Raw genomic sequence first — 11815 nt, 5'->3', positions numbered from 1 at the left:
AAATGAATTTAGTGTTGGGCTGGAACTTAGACCTGTCTTACAGTGATTAAATCAAGGGTTTAGTCATAAGTGTTTATCTTCTTAGAGTAAAACGCACCTGACCAAACCTGCTTCCGCTCTTGGCCGGCTAATGCAGCGTGTAAGCCCAAAGGGAGAGCCACCCTTGTTCTTTTCGTGTGAAGTGAAGCGGGTCTTAGTCTCGAGGCAGCCAGAGAAGACTTAGGAGCAGCTCTGAGAATGGGGATGTCCTGTGGGAGATGTCAGGAACCAAAATTATCTCTCCTTTCAGCAGCCACTGAAAGGATCCCCACCTGGCCCCTTCCCCTGGGAGCTGACCTCTCCCCTGTGCCGGCATGATGGGCCCAGAAGGGGCGAGAAGGGAGCAGTCATCAGTGGTCGGGTTACTAGTGGGCATGACGTCAGGAGACTCTGGCTCCTCAGAGCCCAGTGCTGGCCTCACGGAGAGGCAGCAGCTGCACTGAGGACTGAGCATGCTCCGTGGTGCCCTTCTAGGTCTGAAGCTCTGGGTGGTCAGGGGAAGGGAGGGCTGTAAACGGCCTCCCCTCACTTGTGGGGGAGCCGAGGCTGCTCCTTCTGCTCAGTTCTCCTAGCAAGGCTGCCTTTCTGCCACTTTCCCTGCAGGGCCAGTTTGCAGAGGCGAGCCAGGAGTCCCTGCGCAGGCAAGAATGTGGGTACTGAGTCGAGGAAGGGCTTCAGGTCCCTGGGGTGGACGTGCTGGAGCTGCCGATGGCAGATGGGAGGCAGAAGGATGTTCTGGGGAGAGGTGGAGACCCCCATATGAATCCAGCCCTTAGAATGGGACCATATGCAACCTGCTTCTCGTCTCTGAGCCTGTGCCCTCATCTGTAAAATGGGGAGAATAACACTTTTCAGAGAACACTGAGACTGTCCAGTGCATACTAAGAGCTCTGTACACGGCAGATTGTATTAAACTTACATCAGCTATGCACTTTTTGTTTGGGGCACTATCTACAGCAGGTTTCTTACATCTGGTTGCATCCTGCCTTTGATAGTTGGCTCTCTAAATCTAGAGCTGTCATTGTGCACACAAGAACACTGAGGCCCAGGATTGTCACGCCCAGCGTGGCCCAGGACCATCAATCCTTGTCACACAGCACCGTTTGCAATTTCCTGACCCGTTGGGATCTTCTCACAGCCTCTGAGCATTTGCACATGCTTTTCCCTCTGTCGAGCACAACCACCTGCTGACTGTGCTAGACTGTCCTCCTTGAAAATTCAGATCAGGAGTCACCTCTGGGAAGCCTTCCCTGACCACCTTCTCCCTGGCTGGCTTGGGGACCCCTCCTCTGTGCTTCCAGGACCCCTGGAGATGACCTCTATGGTGGGCTTCTCACACTTCATTGTGGACGGCTGTTTCCCTGTCTGTCTCCCCTGCCTAGCAATGAGCTTTTCAAGGATTTAGGCCAAGTCTTACTTGTTCTTGTATTTCTGGCTTCATGTCTGGCACATTGTAGATTCTCTAAGAACTATTCAGACAGTGAATGAATTAGTGAATGAACAAATAGCAAGGTTATAGGGTATTGATTATGATGGCAGCTTTTTTAGAAAGGCTTCCCCAGGTGCTGTTAAGCAAGATGGCAGACCTTCAGCCCACCTGCCCTTGGACACTTCTCTGCCTCCCTCTGGGCTGGCCTCCCACCGAGTAACCCATACTGCCTGAGCTCTGTGCCTACCCCTGCTGGCTCTAAGGACTGGAAGCCCTGATATTTAGGAAAGCCTGATACTTAGGGTCTGTGTTTAAGACAGCCCCTGCAGCTTTCTCGTGGCTTTGTCCTTGGCTAACATCCTTACAGGGGCTGATTTCCCAGAAGATGCAGTAATGGAGACATCACTATATTCCACTCCAGAGCTTAGCATAAATAACCCTGATGAGCATTCATTCATTCACTCATGCATTCATTCAATGCATTTCTCCTTCCATTAGGACACATAATCACAAAGTGACTGTACATAACTTTATCACTCACATGGCTCTGGTGTCACTCAGGGTAGGCAATTAGATTTTTCCCAAAGGCCAGATTTAGGGGTCAGGAGGGCAGGCTGATGGAGCTTTGACAAGTACCCTGATGTCAGCTTTAAAATATGCAGTAGAATCCCGAAGACTATGCCCCTCCCAGAATACACACGTCCCCCACACCCAGTAGCAGGTTTGGAGATACAACTGCTCTCTTCCCTTCCCCGGGGCAGGGAATAACAGGCCAGACCCAGAGTCCCTGCAGGATTTGAAACCCTAAGAATGGCAGCCATGAAAATTTACTCTTAGAGACACAAACAAGCAAGCTTCCTCCTTCCAAGGCAAGCCTCCTTGTTCATCTCTGAAAACTGGCGGGACACCGAATGGGGCCAGGCTCCCCCCGTGTACTTCAGCAGGACTGTAAGGACCTGGACCAGGGGCGTGTGTGATCTTGGAAGAGTCGTTTTACTGCTGTGAGCCTCAGTTTTCTTACCTATAGGATGAGGCTGGTCATTCCAGTTATTTCCCCCTCATAAGATGGTGCAGAGGATTAAATAAGGTCATGTTGGTGAAAGTGAAAAGGATACTAGCAGCGAATGTTCCTTGGGTGCTTATTACATCCGAGGCACTGTTAGAGTTTCCATTTTATAAATGAAGGACCTGAGACTTGGGGAGGTGAATCGCTGTGTTCCAAGTCCCACAGCAAATGAATATTAGTGCGTGGATTCGTTGTCTGTCTTACCCTGGACCCTGATCTTTTCATTGCTCTGCTGTGTACTGTTACTGTTTCATATTTGAGCTGTGTGACATTGGCGCCGTCACTTCCCTCTCTGGTCTTCAGGGGGTACCCTCTGAAAATGAGAGACTTGGCCCGGATTAGAACTAAGGGCCCTTGTAGCTTGAGAGTCCTGCTTTCCTTTTAACAAAGGATGCGGACACACACCGCCCTACAACCCTTGCTTCTTCCGGGTCTGGTCTTCTGAACATGGAAGAACTTGACCACGTGTAGCCTCTGGCCAAGAAAGTGTGGTAGAGGCTCAAGCAGATTGCAACGCACATCTAAATAGCAGAGCTGAGTCTGCCTAAGTGGGAAATGGATGTTGTAATACAAAGGCAGTTAGCTGGGTCCTTGGAGGTTTCAGCAGGATGTAATTATGGTTCTTTAAAAAAAGGCTCGCATATGTTTTTGAGCAAACTTAACAGATGCCCGGATGTCATGTCTGTATTCTTCAGGGAGTCTAGGATGACTAATTTAATACAGCAAGTTTGCATAGCACATTGGAACGGCCCATTGCAAATCAATTCCTAGGGTGCAACTTAATGAAAGCTTTCATTGATGATTCAGATTAATAATCTAAAAACCTTTATAAAATGACCACGACTTCATTTCTGCCTGGTCTACTCTGTGTTTGATAAACTCGATGGGTAATCCTCTCCGTAGTTCTAGTTTAATGTGATGCCTTTTTCCATAGCCACGCCTATTTACAGGGATTGAGGGTTTTAATGCCATGTGGCTCATTTCTGGTGCAACATCCTTTGCAAACTTTTGGGACTTCCTCAGAGATTTTCTTTGAGCCGTGCCCGAGGGAGATCTTCTGGATGGTTCACTACCATTTTATTGTAGAATTAAATGCACATCGATTCTAAAGAATCAATGCCCAGTTAAGGCAGTTTGGAGGCCATTTCCATACCCCAGCATACTTTATCTGGAAAAGTCTTTTGGAAACCTGTGTCCCCCCGAGGCTGTTGAGAATATTGAGCAGCTGCATGAGGAAATCGAAAGATAACAAGCCTCGTTTCCTTCGGTGGGCACCTTGACATCTTTTTCCTTGTTGGAGCTCTCACCAGTCTGATACGTTTCCAATTGAATTTTTTGCATCGAGTGATTCTTGTTCCCAAAACCAGGTTGTAGCCTTCTGGGTTCACTGCTCCGTACTGGTGGCCTTGGAGCCAAGAAGTTTTCCCCGTAGTAATAATAAACAGTTGAAAACAGTTGAAGGTAGAAGCCTTGCACGTGTCCAGTTGGGGCAGAATGTCAGCCTTTCAGTTGCCTCCCACTACTCATAACCCTCCATAATTTCATTGCCATCGATTTCCCCTCCTCCCTGACACGCTCTCTCATTGGCCTGTTGCCCATATCCTGTAATTGTGCCAGTAACCCTCCTGACCTTTCCTTTGCTGAGCCTGATTAATAATGTACTCGACACATTTCCCTGTTGCATCAAATACCAATTTGGCCTGAATGGGCAAAAGAATGGCTAATGAGGAAATGGTTAAGTCTTCTTATTGGACAAGTCTTTTCATTGAGCTGGTCTTGGGAGATGGGGGGAAGAGAAGAAGCTGCATGATAACATTTTGTTCAGCAAGTTTTTCTCCAACTCTGCAGCAGAGTCTGATTCTAATTACCCAGATGCCGCTTTTGTACAGGAGAGAGTATGTCATGTGATATCAGGGGACTCTGAGCCGTAAAGGCCTCGTGTGACACCGCTTTGTGGCAGGTGCTTGTCTGCCTTTCAAATGTTTCTGCTAAATATTTTGGGCCGAAAGGAGAGTAATTGCAACATGGAGTAGAATATATATTTAGGAAGGGAGGGGGAGAACTGTCCTCTCTTTCCTCTGAAACTTTCTTTGTGTCCTGAAACGACCCAGGAGTGTGCTAAGTCAGAGGATGGAGTTGGGTAACCAGAGGGGAGAACGTGGCACCCGCACTTGCTGACTCTCCGTCCTGAACGGATACATCATTTGCAGTTGCTTCAAAGGCCGGGTTTGCTGACGGTTAGTGTGAAGGGGACATGTGCCAGGAGATGTGGCTTCCAAGCTGTGTAACGGCAGCTCGCTGGGCTCTCCAACTCTGAGTTTTGGGTGGATTCCACAGGTCCCTGGCAAGAGGCATTGCCTTGAGATACCTGTAGCCCCAGAGAGTGTCAAAGGTGGAGGTTCTTTGAGTCCATATAGTCCGGGTCCCCATTGTACAGATGGGAAAACCAGGGCGGGGGGGGGGGGGTCTTGGCACGTTTTCCTGAATTGCAGAAAAGTGGAAATTACTGCATTAGTTAAGTTTTATTGAGCACATATTATGTACTCTCCTGTATTATTCTGTACTAAGAATTCTAGATGCATTATTTCATTTAGTCTTCAGAAAAATCCCAGCAGGCAGGTACTGTTCATCATCTCCATTTTACTGATGGGACAACGCGGTTTTGAGACAGTAACTTTCAGAGGAGCCGGCACTCAGATCCTCACCACCTGACGCCAGTCTTCATTCTGAATCACCATGTTCTTACCTCCTTTTGACTGAGTCTAGTTTAACTGCCCCTCATTTTACAGGTAAGAACACCTGTAACTCCAACAAGAAAAACACTTGCCCAAGGCCACTCACAGAGGAAAATACTGTTATTGCTATTGAAAGTAGTGGACATTTATTGAGCACTTACTGTGCACCAGAGATTGTGCTGTGTGCTTTACATTTTTTTCTTTCATTTTTCCCACAATCCTAGAAGTAGACAGGTGCCGTTAGGTGAGGTAATTAAGGTCTGGAGGGGTTAAGAGTAACTTGTCCGGTGATTGATAGGATTCCTGTGGAAACTCCAAAATTTGGCTATCCTAATTCTAGTTTGTGAGGCCTGGCATCTCAGAATCTTACACACACCCATTTCCGTATCTCATTTAATCCTCATGGTGACCGCAGGCAAGGACTCAGGAAACCTAGGTATAATCTTAGCTTTGCTACTAAATGCATCATGTGCTCTCATGTAAGCCACTTCCCCCACTGTGGGTCTCAGTTTCCTTATTCGTGGAAGAGGGGTAGCTCCCTTATTTATGCCCCAGGGGCTTGTGAGACAGCGCATGTGCATGTGCTTCCCCAGCTAAGAAGTGCTCAATGGGGATTATTTTGGTTCTTTCCATTAGGTCCCTTTATCCTTTGAGGTCTGGCAGCTTTCTCTGTAGCTCCATCCATTCAGATCACCACTGGAGGGCCCACATTTGTTGTGAGTTAGATGACAGCTGGGTTTGTTATTTTCTTCGGATGGAGCGTGGCCTGGATCTTAAATGGCTGTCAGCGAGACCTCTTTTCTAGCTGCTCAGAGGGACGACAGAGCTGGGCTGGCAGTGCTCCCTCCGGATGTGTGGGGTTGACCGCAGAAGAGAGCAGTGGGACCTCCAGCACCAAGTCCCTGTGTCTTTGTGCCTGAAGGATAGTGCACAAAAAATAATGGCCCCACACCGAGACAGGATGAACCCTGCTTCAGGATCCTGCTCCACTTCCACGAGCTGAGGGAAGAAGGACCGGGCCCGCAGGGTTTTTGGTAATAAGTAATGCTGAGAAATGGCGGTAGAAACCAGGTTTCAGGGCCTCCCGGCGGCATCAGTGATGTATTGTAAACATTTCACAACGTTTGGCCATTTGGGCCCTTGGGGTTTCTAGAAAAAATTCATTTTAACCTTAACCAGGCTTATTGTGTTCTTTTTTTTTTAATCGGGATGAGGAATATTGTTTCTTTCTCTAGTCTACACTGATTTCTTCCTTCTCTGAAGTCCTGCACTACCTAATTCTCTCTGAAACCTAGGGGAGGCAGGTAACATCGTTGAGAGCCCTCTCTTTGCTGGGCAGCATGCTAAAACTTTTACATACATTATCCTGCATTGTTCCCACAAAACCAGATCACTCTCTTCTTGTAACGTTCACATTCTCTTGCTTTTTCTCCCATACGAACGGTTTCACCTTTTCAGTCTCTTTCGTTGGTTCCTTCTCTGAACCTCAGGTGCCCCTAGCTCAATCCTTAGTCCTTTTTCTTCTCTAGGACTTAGTCGGTGAGCTCGTCCAGCCCTTTGGCTTTATCATGCATCTTTGTGCTGAGAATGTCTAAGTTGAGGTCTCCAGACTCTAGCGTGCTCCTGTGCCCCAGACTCCCATGCCCCACTTAGAAGTCTGCAAGAAAGCTTGGCTTCTGCCTGTCTCTTCAGCCTCTTCCCCTCCCCGTGAGGCACAGTGGCCTTTGTGCTGTTCCTTGAACCTGTCCGTGTGTTTCTCCCTCAAGGTCTTTGCATCTGCTGTTCCCTGTGCCTGGAAATGGTTCCTCCGGTGTCTGCCTGGCCGCCTCACCCTTCCCCCAGGGCACCTCCTCTGAAAGATGTGCTCTGATCGCATCATCTAAACAAGCCTCTTCTGAGTCCCACCTCCTGCCCTGTGCCCTTCTCCTGCCCTTGTTTTTGGTCACAGCCTTTTATCCCTACCTGCACTGGCGTTGCATGCTTATTTGTTTGCTATTGGTCCCTCCCCCTCCGAGATGTAAAATCCACAAAGGCAAACACATTGTCATATTCACCTCCTGAGCACCAGCACCTGGAATGTCGCGACGTGTGGCCGGGGACTGATGAATGTTTGCTAGATGTTGAATGAAAGAATAATGTGAGAGGTAGGTACCATTTTCCCAGTTTTATAGGTGAGGAAGTGGAGGCTAAAAGATAGAAGATTCCCTGTACCAGACTTTTTTCCCCCTCAGAAAAGGTGTAATAGTTTTAATTGAGATGACCTACATGAAAACACTGCATTGAGTTATTTTGATAATAATTTTTTTTCAATTTTTAGATGTTTATTTATTTTTGAGAGGAAGAGACAGAGCGTGAAGGGGAGAGGGACAGAGAGTGGGAGACACAGAATTGGAAGCAGGCTCCAGGCTCTGAGCTGTCTGTACAGAGCCTGATGTGGGGCTCAAGCTCACGAACCATGAGATCACGACTGGGGCTGACGTCAGATGCCTAACTGAATGAGCCACCAGGCTCTCATCGCAGAGATCTTTCTTTGCTGTCCAGACAGCAAAACTCGGTATGTGCATTGCATAACAATTACAGTAATGGATTAGGACCATAATTTACCTCATGTATGACCAGTCTGTTTTTTCCTCTGAAACACATGCTTTTCTGACTTCACAAACAATCTTGTTGTCTTGTTATTTATTATGTGGACAGTAATTGGCACCCGTAATTCTTCGTCACTTCCAGCAGATGACCATTTATCTAGGAATCTAAATACCCGACGCATTCAAAGAGAATTTTTCTTAAAAGGTTTAAAAAGTAAGTATCCATTTAAAAAACTCCTCATCATGGGGCGCCTGGGTGGCTCAGCCAGTTGGACGTCCGACTTCGGCTCGGGTCATGATCTCGAGGTCCGTGAGTTTGAGCCCTGCGTCGGGCTCTGTGCTGACAGCTCAGAGCCTGGAGCCTGTTTCGGATTCTGTGTCTCCCTCTCTCGCTGCTCCTCCCCTGCTCACATTCTATCTCTCTCTCTCTCTCAAAAATAAATAAACATTAAAAAAATAAATAAATAAAACACTCATCACCGTCCTCACTGAAAAATGATTTGCCATAGTGCCTGGTGCAGGATAATGGGGTGACCTAGGGTCAACTGAATGGTCGCAGGGCCCCATGGTCTAGTCTCTGGTTGCACATAGTTGGAGGGGGGTGCTCGGTCTCTCCTGTGCTTCAGCAGAAGCCAGTTGTTTTGAACTTTTGTGTTGCAATTATGCAAGTGTATTTTATGTATCCATTCTCAATCTGCACAATGGGAGGAAACAGCAAGAGAATCCCACCTGAAGCTGCTGAGCCAGGTCAACAACTTTTTTTCTTTTTTCTTTCCTTTCCTTTCTTTCCTTTGCTTTTCTTTTCTCTTTTCTTTTCTTTTTTCTTTCTCCTTCCTTTCTTTCCTTCCTTCCTTCCTTCCTTCCTTCCTTCCTTCCTTCCTTCCTTCCTCTTTCCTTTTAAATTTGAGAAGGCTACACTCTGGAAATATCCTAAATCCAGGACGTTCAGAATCTGGATATTCAGGGTATATAGTCTTTCCCCCACTTGGTTCCCTAACCGTGCATCCCACCTGGCCGTTGGGCGTCCTTGATCTCACTCAATTGCCCTGCAAGGCTTTTTCTTCTCTTTGGATTTGATGCCTGTCCCAGTCTCTCTATCTAGACCTTACTCCACCTCCCTTCTGACTGGCAGTTCTCTGGAGGCACACAAAGACGGACTTTGATTGTATCTGTTCCTCCTGGCTGGATGCTGCCTGAGTCACCCAAGCCTTTGGATCAGGACGAGGACCCTGATGTGAGCCTCTCTGGCCACATTGAAAGCTCCTCCTCCACAATGACACTTCCACGTTTTAGCCCAAGCCTGGCTTCCTGGAGCCACTCGGTAAAGATCCATTTGTCCAAATTCTTGGCTGGTGGCAGCTAGTTGTTGCTGTCCACGATCCCCTCTACACATCTGGGTAAAGATTCTTCATGACATTATGGCAGACGATGCCTGCAGGAGCACTATTTCCTCACTGCAGCTGCTCAAAATCAGACATGTCAGAATCCATCCTAGAGGAGGATGGGCACAGACCAGAGGCCATGCATCGAGAAAGCTGGCGGTGCATTGCTGTTTGCTTTCCTTCCATTGCAGCAAAATTCTTCGGGGTTGTTCTTTTCCTAGTGCTCGCATTTCAATAGCTACTCCCTCTGCTCCCCTCCAATCTCAGCTCTTGCTGTGCATCAGTCTGAATTTACTGTTCTCCCAGCCTTGCCTTCCTATTAAATGAGATATTACAAGTTTCCATCAACCGGTGCTGTTCTGGGGGTACAGTTGGCAGTCTCTGTGCACGACCCGTCGGATGCTGTGGCGTGACTGGATCTGCATTAATCTACACAATTACACGAAAGCCCCGTGCCTTCATCTGTGCGGGCGTTCAGGTCCTGTCATCCCTACCTAGTAACACACTAAGATCCCCTGGAAGGTCTCAACAAAAGAATCCGGTGTTATTATCTCTGGGCATTCCCGTAGCTCCTTATTTTTTAATCTGCAAGTGCTGATGGTGGGTGCGTGTGTGCTTACGAATATTTTATCAGCCTTTCCCCAGAAGATTCATTTTTATTAAAAACACAAATATCACTGTAACTATCCTGACAGGGGAGTTGAAGGGGATTCCAGGAGAGACTAGGCCAAACGGCTGAAGGTCTCTAGGCTTGACCTGTTGCTTAAGCAGATGGCTACAGTACAGCCACAGACTTTTCTTACAGGAAGCCTTAGTTCTCATTCAGATAGGGTGCGATGCTAAAAGCTTGGTGTTTTGAAGCCAGGCATATCATGGAGGAAAAGGGCAAGTTTGTGGAGATGATTTTAAGAAAAATCACGTTTTCTACTTTCTGTAGTCATTTTCTGCTCCAAATGTTTCCGAGTTGTGCATTTCTGGTTATGTGAGCCAACACGTTTCCTTGTTTAAGCTAGGTTAAAATGGATTTTCTTTTGCTTGCTGTCTTGGGCGTCCTAATTGGCAAAAGCAGGTGACATGTATGCAACACTCAGGAGTTTACAAAGCACCTTCATATTTATGATCACATTCAGATCTCGTGACAACCCTAGGTTGGGTACATTCAGATTCCCCTAGCACAGAAGAGGAGCCTGAGGTTCTGAGGGGTGGGAGACTCATCCAGAGCCATACTGCCCACAAGTGGTGGAGCTGCACTTGAACCCAGGTCCTTTCGTTTCTGCTTCAAATTCTTTCTATAATCTCACACTGTCCTACGAAGAAAGAGGTTGTTCGATTGCCCATCCATGTGCCTGCCTGGCATCCATCCATCCATCTATCCATCCACCATCCATCCATCCATCAATCCATCCATCATCCATCCATCACCCATCATCCATCACCCATCCATCCATCTATCCATCCATCATCCATCCCAAACCATTCATTAAGCACCCATTGTATACCTGATGCTGTCTGGAACTCCAGTTTGGCAGGGAAGACAGTGAGTGAATGGAAGGATAATTATAGTCAAGTATGACAGGTGCTCAGGCATTAGCATCAGGGCTCTGGAAAAGCAGAGGAAGGATTCCTGGCCTGGGCTGGTAGTCAGGGAAAGCTAACTCAGTGTATTTAACAAGCATTTATTTCCCGGAGTGGTATGTTTCCTATGCACCGCTTTTCTGCCTTCCCATTATATCGCTCTTAGTGGAGCTCAGTTGTGAAGAAAGTAGTGGGGTGGAGATAGTTCAGGAAGGAACAGCATTCCCAGCGAGGGAACTTGGAGTGACAAGGTGGCCCAGAGAAGCCTGTCGACACATGGGATGGAGAAAGTCCACCAGCCAAGAATTGGGAGGTCTGGTTCTGTTGTCTTGCTTTCTTACCAGTGGTATATAGGAGTTGGATCTTTAAAAAAACGGACACGTGGTGTCCCAAGCAGGCAACGAGAACAGGGCGGATAGGAGTGTTGTCAGGGAACTTGGCAGGATAGGCTCATGCCTACACTGGCTCTTCCTCATTTGGCCTGCCTGGAATGCCTTTGCCCATCTTGTCCATCCGCTAACCTCTAACTCACCCCCTGCCCTGTTCTGCCTGTTCCCGGGCAGATACAGAAACCCTTCTCAGTTCCCACGGAGCCCCAGGCTACAGCATGTTCGTCCCACAAACCATGTTTGGATGTTTGCATGCTTGATTCTCCACTAGGCGTGGGCTCTATGGAAGAGGGACCATACGTCTTCCCTCTGTGTTCCCAGCATGTAGAATGTGTGAATGAAAATGGGGTGCTATGGGCTTGGTTTGATGATAGACCTTTGAATTGGAAGAGGTTTCCAAAAACGGTTTGGGTATTCAGAATAAAGTATTGCCATGCCCACTATACAGACAAAACTCTCAAGGCCCAGAGAGGTTAAAGGACTTACTGAAAATGACAAGCCAGGTTTCCTGCTTCCCAGGACAAGGGTTCTGTCATTCCATCAAGACTGCCGGGATTTCAATTGCATTTCATTCCTTTGGGAAAACGGAAGAGGCATTTTTTGCTGGTGTAA

Source organism: Puma concolor, chromosome D1, assembly GCF_028749965.1.
Source record: "Puma concolor isolate L17-30 chromosome D1, mPumCon1.1.hap2, whole genome shotgun sequence".
NCBI classification, from domain to species: domain Eukaryota; kingdom Metazoa; phylum Chordata; class Mammalia; order Carnivora; family Felidae; genus Puma; species Puma concolor.
Note: the sequence above shows the minus strand (reverse complement) of the source record.